This window comes from Urocitellus parryii, unplaced genomic scaffold (genome assembly GCF_045843805.1).
Source record: "Urocitellus parryii isolate mUroPar1 unplaced genomic scaffold, mUroPar1.hap1 Scaffold_62, whole genome shotgun sequence".
Lineage (NCBI taxonomy): Eukaryota > Metazoa > Chordata > Mammalia > Rodentia > Sciuridae > Urocitellus > Urocitellus parryii.
In genome coordinates, this window is record NW_027554113.1 from 2,337,381 (window position 1) to 2,346,901 (window position 9,521).

Sequence of the window (9,521 nt, forward strand, 5' to 3'; positions counted from 1 at the left end):
CTCCCCCTCTCTCTTAATCTCTACTTCCTCCTTCGGGGAGTGAGCAGCTTTCTTCTACCTAACCCTTCATCCAGGATGTTTTGCCACAGGTCTAAAAGCAATGAATGCAGCTGATTATGGATTGATATCTCTGAAATCATGAGCCGAAATCAATGTTTCCTCTTCTAAGTTGCTTTCCTAAGGTATTTTGTCATGGTGACAGTAGACTAACACAGACCTTTCAGTTGCTACTGAGTATTTGATGTGCAGTGTAGGGATATGAACAGGGAGTGGATTCAAGTTGGTAAAAATCTTGCTGGTAGAAGACAGAACAAAGCAGATGGAGATACAGTAGGGAATGAGAGAAGCCTTACAGTTGGAGAAAGACTGATATTAAAATCCATGATTATATTAATCTTAGTCTAGTCCATGTCCTTATGCTATGTGAAAAAAAGGCATATTTGAAACCAAGTTCCTCTGTGTTTATATAGTCCACAAAAGTAAAATCCTCTGAGGGGTAGCTTTGCCATGCAGAGATGGAGCTATTTTCTTTTATGGCCTCATTGCTCTTATAACTCCCAGTATTTTTTCTTTGTACAGAGGAGATGGAGATTTTCTACTTTATGATAAAATGCCCTGCCTTGACTCCTTGGCATTGTGTCACAAAGCTTAGGTATTAATATTTGAACAATAAAAATAGATCTTGCCTTAGCTTTTCTGTTAGATGTATAACCAACTGACCTTGGTTAAACACCTTAATCTCTCAGAGGCTCTTTCTTACTTTGGGAGATTGGAAGGTAGGTAGGAAGGTAAGGTAGGTGGCCTAGATGAGCTCAGATGTTCTTTCCATCTCTGACAACAAAGTGTCTATTTGCTTCAGCTCAATCTGGGTTGGGAGAGCTTATACAACTGTGTTCATTATTGATAATCATCATCATGATAGCCTTCTTTCATTCAGTGTGACAACATAACAGGCTTCATATTAATTTCTGCATTTAATTTTCATTCAATATTCCTTAATTTAATCTTCATACTGTTAATATTTTATAGTTCATGAACTAAGGCTAAGTGAAGTTAAGTCCTTATTCAAGGTCATATAGCTGATAAATGACAGAGCCAGGTTTTTACACTGTTTCTTGTCGATGCTATAGCTGCAATTTATATTTTCAAGTGTCCAACTGACATCATCAGCTAAACATATTTTTTTTAAACACCGAAATATTGCTGTAGTTAAAATAGTTAGATTTTTAGCAGAGCAGTCAGTGGGGCATGAATCTGGTATTCCTCTGATTCAGAAGAAAGTCTTACTCAGCTTCACACATAGTGTGAATAATGGCATCAAAAATGTTCAACATAAATCTCTCCAGACCTCAGGCCTGGATTAGTATGCTAATGGTTAAGCTGTTGCGATATTTCACAGCTAGGAATAAATGGCTAAACATAAAAATGTGTATTTAAATGGGGATGGATGTGCCTATAGAGGCACCAAAGGCACTACTAATATTATCCACACTTTTTTATCCATGGAGGATGGAAGGCCTTTAAAGTCAGCAAGGCAGTCTTGATGCTAAGTAAGCCCAAGGCAATCTTACTGTGAGCAGAAGGAAATGGATCAGAGGGCTATAAAAATGCTTCCAAGAGCATTTCCATCACCTGGGGATGGCAGTGACATTGCTGTTATTCAGACATCTGATGGCCACCTCTTCAGTGAACCAGCATCTGGTCAACCCAAAGCCAAGGACAACCAAGAGGAATCTTTGGAAAGCCAGTACTCAAATACTCTCACATTAAGGCTCCAGTTAAAAGTGGAGAAAATAAAAACAAATAACGTTAGAAGAAAGATATATAAGCAAATGTGTTCAAGAAGGGTATGGATGGCTTGAGAGTCTCAATGTCTCAGTAGAAATGGGTCAAGGTGTGTTTGACAGAAAAAAAAGCATGCTATATTATATTCAACTTGTTTCTCTACCCAAAAAGTTGGAAAATATAACTAACAATTGTTGTCCCACTTGCAAATACTTTTTGGACTGATAAAGATAGAAGTTCATAAATAATAAAAATGTAAAAAAAAACATTATTTAATGTATAATTGGCATAACAAAATAGTCTATAAAATGTTTTTGAAAGAGAGCCCCAGAGTGAGGAAAGAACCAATAAACAAAAAACCCAAATCAATACAAACAAAAATGTCAACTTCATTACTAATCAGAAATCTTATGAAATTTCTATTATTTTTTAAAATTTATTTATTTGTGTTGACAATCTTGATTAAACTTGTAGATAACTTCTTAGAAGAATATTTTAAATATATTAAATGATATATGGATTTCAAAGTTTAAAAATTATAGGCCTTGTGATTATCAAAAAAATTTAATAAGTTCATGGCACAGAAATGAACATGTCTTTATTTTCACATTAAGAAGATTCTGGCAATTGTTCTACTATTTACTTTCATTGCAAAGTCTTTGTTTAATAAACACTCATGCTAATAAACACTCATGCATTTGTAACAACTTTAATGTGATATGAAAATATCAGAGATTTGGACTAAGGACAAGTCATAGGTGCTGCCAATACTACTGTGGTTTCTTGTCCTTTTTTATAGTGAAAACAAATGCTAACTTCCAAGGACAGTTTAGAAAATATCTTAATTTTTCCAATTTAAGTGTTTAGACCTCTTGAAATTTGGAGTCCATGAATTGCAGGTTAAGAACTTCTATAGTGTTTTCAGATTACTAAAAAGACAACCAGTCTACCTGTAGGTAAATAGTATTAGTGAGTATGTTGTGTTTTAGTTTAGTGTTTAGTTTTGTGTTGTAGAGACTGCAACTACTAGATTTACTTATTAGATTAATGATTCTGCTTCAGAAAAAAATGCCTTTCCCCCCTTCATATAACCATTATAGTCATCTTCAATATCTAGAATTGGTTATATTCATAGGAGAGAGCTTAAGTTGTATCCCAAAATTCACCTAGGTGATGAAATGTTCTAATTTAGAGCAGTTGGTTACATGAAATCTTAGTAGTTATTTAATTCAAAAATGCTACTATCAAACCAAATACTCATTTAGCAGAAAACAAAATAAAAGTGCCCAATAGAAATGCATCCTATGCATTGTGATCCTCTCTCCCTACATGATTTTCCAATACAGTGATCTCTACCTATGAGACCTCCTAAGATATAGTTCTTCCTGTTTTCCCTCCATGATGTAACTCTGTCTTAATCACATACATACTAATGGTAATGTTCATCCATCCTTGAAGACTTGTTTAGGTCTCTACTCCTCTCATTCCTGTTTCAATTTGGGCTAGATGAACTCTTCACATGGGTTTCTATAATATCTTGTTTATGCCCAATATTGTACTGACTACAATGCTTGCATAATATAACTAGTTTTAGATCATATGCTGTTTACGAATAGATTCAGTGTTAAGATAAACTTAAGTCCCATCTCAGCACAAGGCTTAGCACAAAATGATTTTTCAATATATATTTATACAATATATGAATAAGGTCTGGGAATACAAAGATGCATAAAATTCATGAGGCCTATGTTCTGGTTGAGTATTGAGACTGTGTGTGTTTGTGTGTGTGTGTGTGTGTGTGTGTGTGTGTGTGTGCATCTCATGTGTGTACATACATGTGTAAGAATAGGTAAAGGTAAGTTCAAGAACAAGAGCAATTGTTGTAAGGTCCCAGGTGCCAGGTACTAAAAGAATAAAATAAAATAAATATCTATTTGAACAAAGGTTCAGAGAATAAAGATATTAATTAAATTGTGACTGTAGGATAAAGCATCCTACAAGAGGTGAAAACTAAGCTGAAATTAGGATGTGAAAAAGGTTAAGTAATGTGGATGATAAACATTAATACATTACAAAGTTCTTCATTTAGTTTTCTTTTTCCCACTGGAAAGACCTCTAGTTCTTTTAACTGTTTCTTATATGGCATGATTATCAGAGCTTGCTATTTCCTAGTCATTTTCTTTATACATTATTCTTTTTGTAATATATTTGTTAAAGAGAGTATCTGGAACATGTTGCAATAATTTATAAATTCTCAGACCAGGACAAAATGGCTCTATTACCTCCTTGATTTGAACACTTCGTTTATTATATTATATGTAATCATATTTGATTTCTTCATGTCCATTGCACATTACTGGGAGAATAAGCAACGTTATCTAAAACCTTAGAATATTTTTTAAAAATCTGATATTAAGATTTTTCCCCATTGTTTTTTATTTACTAAACTTAATTTTTATGTAATTATTTGACAATTTATTCTATCTAAAATGATTAGGATACTACTATATGTCAAACATTGCACAATATTTTTAAGTCCAAATGCATAGATATTTTTCACATTTTATTAGGAATACCTTAAAACATAATGAAAATTTGAAAGGATCATACAATAAATACTGCATACACATAATCTAGAGCCTACAATTAACATTTACCTATATTTACTTCATTATATATATATATATATATATATATATATATATATATATACACACACACACACATATATACATATGTATATGAATATATATATAAATTTTATACATAAATATATATATATTTCTCTAACCTTTTATTCATCCATCAAGCCATTTTATTTCATTACAGGTTTTAAAAGGCAGATATAAATCCCTTAAAACACCAATAAATCACTGTTTGTCTACCATAAAGTAGAATTCAATATATTATCCAAATTTCTACCAAGATTTAGAACATTATCATACCCTAGAAAACTTCCTCCATTGCTTTCTATATAAATTTAAATTTAACTAAGTTTTAACTTACTTATTGTTCTCCAATGTTTTGCCCTAAGTATGTTGTTATGAACCCTTATTTTGTCTTTTATATACTATGGGTATCATCCATAATAGGATTCATTTGCTTTTTTATTTGTACTACAGAGTCATTGATTAAAGAAGTGAAAATAATCAAAGACTGCAAGTTAATACATGAATAGAAATGTTCCTGTATGCTGACATTGACTCATGACTTTTTTTCTGGTGCCATCCTTGGAGAAAGGGAGGACAGTAAAACACCATATACCTGAAATGCCCTGCTCCATTCTCAAAACCTTAGCCAATTTGAAGGGAACATGAGTGAGTTTGGGCCAGAATGTCCCCCAAAATATGCCAGAATTAGGGCAAGCTAGTGTTATTTGTAGAAAGCTGCTTTCTTGCCCTAGAAGCTAGTTCTTTGGAATGCACACAATGGAATAAACCAAGCTAAACTGATGATGTCACTGCTTTTGTAACCTTAATCTATAAAACTCTCCATGCCTGTGGTAACTGATGCAGAACCAAACAACATGAAGGGGGAAGTTTTTGTACAGCCACTTGCCACTGGACACATTATTGTGAGAGGGGAATCACTGTTTTCTGACAAAGCACTGGAGGCACCTTATTCAATGGATGTACTCCTGTTCAGCCCATTACCACTGGCCTTCCTGGTGAAGCCCCTGTCTAGACCATCATCACTGGACTTTCTGGCAAAGTGTCTGTCCTGCCCATTGCCAATCATCTTCCCCATAGGCATTTTTCAATAAACTTTATGTCCCATACTGCATCTCTGGGTGACATTTTTGGTCTCTCAGCAACTTATCCCACTGCCTTAACGTAACTGGATAGTACACCACCCCACAATGCTGTCTTTGCTATAATCAAGTAGATGGAACAGGAAACTTCTCAAGAGATTAAATTTACTAAATGGGATAATTAATTATCAAAGTAATCTGATACTGTGCATATTCTTTAACCACTTGAAGTGTGTATCTGAATGATTGGTTTTTAATGTGTCTACTTTTTGATAAGTGAACATTTTGTAAAATCATAAAATATCAGAGTGGGAAAGAAACTAATAAATTATCTAGTACATTGCTGCAACTGAATTAAAAATACTAACTTCAAACATCAAAATAAGTGATTTAATTGTCTTTTCCTTTACTTCTACAGGCATGAGATTAGAACACCTTAGTAAGAAGCTAATTTTAGTGAATAAAAATGCTGAATTCTAGATTATGAGGTTTCATCCTTACTGTCATGTGTTATAGATATAAAGTGTGTAAAGAACTTAAAATATATGTTTTTAAAAAGATAGTCTTATGCATAAAAATCAGGTGCTGAAATTGGAATTATAAAATGTTTCCTTAAAAGGGAGATTCTTTTAAGGAAAGCTGTTGGCAGATTAGTGTCACTATTGCTATAAAATACTACTTTTTCTCTGATTAGCAGGCAGATATAGAAAATATTCACTGATTTTATATCTTGTGCACTTACAATCTTCTTAAACTTCCTTAATAATTAAAAAGAACCCTAGTTTTATATGGAATTTATTATTTTCAATCCAGGAGTAGTTGTTAGTAAAATAAATTCTCTCTTCCATTCTCCAATGAAAAAGATTATCAGTAAAAAATAATTGCTATTCTGCATCAGATTATAAAGCTATCACTCAAAGTCAATTAGTAATATTTGATCAGAGTTAGATTTTTGTCCCTGTGACAAAATACCTGAGACAATCAATTTATATGGAGGAAAGATTCATTTGAGCTTATGGTTTTGGAAGTTTCTCTCTGTGTTTACTTGGATTGACATATGGGATCTACAGTAATACAGCAGAGTACCTGGCCATGGAGCATTTTACCTCATGGTGGCTGGAAAGCAGAGAGTGAGAGACCAATAGAGCAAGAGAGATAGAGATAGAGATAGAGATAGAAATAGATAGAGAGCGCCAGAGTCCCAATATCCCAATTCAAGAGCATGTTCTAATGACCTCAATTATTTCCACCATACACTGCACCAAAAGTTCGATCATACCCAACAGTGCAACAGGCTGGGAAGCAATCCTTTTAGAACAAGAATACAATGAAAGCAATCCAGCTGGAATCATTCAGTCACTTATTTTTAATAAAGACTAATTAAATTATAATTTCTTGCTATTTCATTGTTAGCTGTGTTGTTAGTGCTTATTGTGATGACTGATAGTCATGGATGATTAAACTTGTTATCAAGAGTCACAGTAGCATGGAGAACTGTGTACATAAATGCTAACATATCTCTTCTATTACATTCTGAACTTTCAATGCTTCAGAACTACGTGTGATTCAGATCTTGTTTTAACATTTTGAGGAGTTAGTAGAAAAATAATATGCTAATAACACAGTATTTTGACCTTAGTAATAAGGTGCCATAATTGCACCCTCATGACTGATCATGCCAGTCATGTACCATACATATTTTGCCTATCACAACACTTTTTAGAATGACTTGGCTATCTGTCTACTTTTGCTGGTGAAAAACACAAAAACAGAGCACCATTATCTTAGTAATAAGATATGTGGATTATCAATATAATGTGTGGTAAAATGCATTAAATGTTTCAAAAATAAACAAATATACAAACTTCCTGATTGTTTTTAGCATTTGTTGATAGGCATGGTGTAAATAATCTTATCATGGTAAGTTTGGGTCTATTAATATGATATCACTGAATGCATTACTGAGATGGGCTTTCATGTGTTGAAACAAGCGGGCTCCAGCATACCAGTGTCCCTCATCCCTGCAATTGGTCTTTATGAGTCTTTTGACTAGAAGAGCTAATTACTTCCTCATCACATTACAGTTGGGCTGAGTAACATGCTAGCTTTGGCAAATGGAACAAGGGACCTGACATAAGCAGGGGCTAGAAATGTGAATTCACATTTGTGATTTTGTGCTTTTCCCCTCACTACCAGAAAAATATGGCTCATGTCTAAGGAGGATAAGACACACATGGAAAAACCCCATACAGAATCCATCTCTTGTTATGGACCCTAAGTAAGTGCAGCCTAATTCGATTACACCTCAACCAGTCTACAGATGTGAGATTGAGAAAACAATGTTTGTTGTAACATTGAGATTTTTTTGGTGGGTATACAGATAAATAATACAATGAAAGTTACTGTAAAGTAAGGCCATCTGGTAAAATATTAGAGTAAGAATAAAATAACCTTGGCTGCATTTCTTGTCCAACTACTGTGTGTGTGTGTGTAATATGTGTGTGTGTGTGTGTGTGTGTGTGTGTGTGTGTGTATGGTGTTAGTGGATTAATGATATGGATTATTGGTTTACCTTGTGTTTCTCTTTATGAAAGTGAAGAAATTGTTAAGAACACTTTCTTAATTAATAGCAATATTATGTTCAACTTTATAATAAAATATTATAACCATTGGCATTTAGAAATGTGAGAATAATAAAGTAAACTACCTCATAGAAACTTGTCAAGAACTCATTAATTTTTACAATTCATCCTCATTCAGGAGGATGCTTACTATGACTGTGAACTATGTTGGGTAAAAACAATAAATTTATCTATGAAGAAAAACATTTTCCTATCTCTTAAATTATTTTATACTCATATTTGTATTTTAGTCATATATTGAAACGTCTATCAATAATTGCTAGTTATTATTTAACTGACAAATATTATAAGTACTATCTCTCAGGTCTCAGTATCCAACCAGTGAGTACTTGTGGTCTTCTCTTCTGAAAATCTTTAACTTTGGCTTCTATGGAGCCTCTTTTGCTCTTTGTTTTTGGACTTCGTTACTGGTTCTCATGTTGCTTCTAATTTCCTATACTGTGAAGAGCGATCCCAGTTTAGTTCTGGGCTGGGGATATAACTCAGTGGTAGGGTGCTTGCCTAGCATGTGTGAGGCCCTGAGGTTTGATCCCCAGCACCACCACCACCACCACCAGCACAATAAAGAAATCAGTCCTGAGCTCTTTCCCAGGTATCTTCCACTATTTTCATATTCAAACACTTAACCCATTATTTTTTACTTGAACTATATTTTAAGTTCCAGTGACTCAATTCTGTATCTCTATACACTCCCTCTCCAAGACTGTAACTCCAAGATCCTGATGAACATGTTCACTTAGTTTTCTGTAAATGTGCTGCTTGAAATCCAGGATAACTTGATTTGAATTTATCTTCAATTAGAAGAAACTTCTAATTTTTATTTCTGTCAGTGACTCAATTGTTCCCAATAAGACAAACTCTGAATCTTGAGATAATTTGTCCCCTGTGTCTCCACTACCATTACCATTTAGCTACAGATTCTACTTGGATTTTTCTAGTAGATGTCACTGTTTTCTTTAACCAATATTTTTCTTCTCGAGGAAGAAAGGATTTTACTTTGTTACTACTTTGTAATTAGATCAGGCTTTATAGCTTGCTTTGACCAATATTGAATGAGAAAAAATATCTCTTGCTACTCTTAGTCCTGAGCCGGTGTGCAGTTCTCCATCTTTCCTCCTTCCCGACATGTGGAGTAAACTGTCAAAGCTGGTCCCTGTGTGAGGATAAGAATCATGCTCAAGTGAATGATTTCAGTGCAGTCTCAATGAAACAGACATGTTCTTCATTCTCAAAAGTGGTTCCCAGAACAGCAACGTTATCAATATTTAGGAACGTTTTAGTAAAAGATTCATACAATCTGAAGGGAAAATAGAGGGTAGGAACTTTTTTAGAAAGGCAAAATT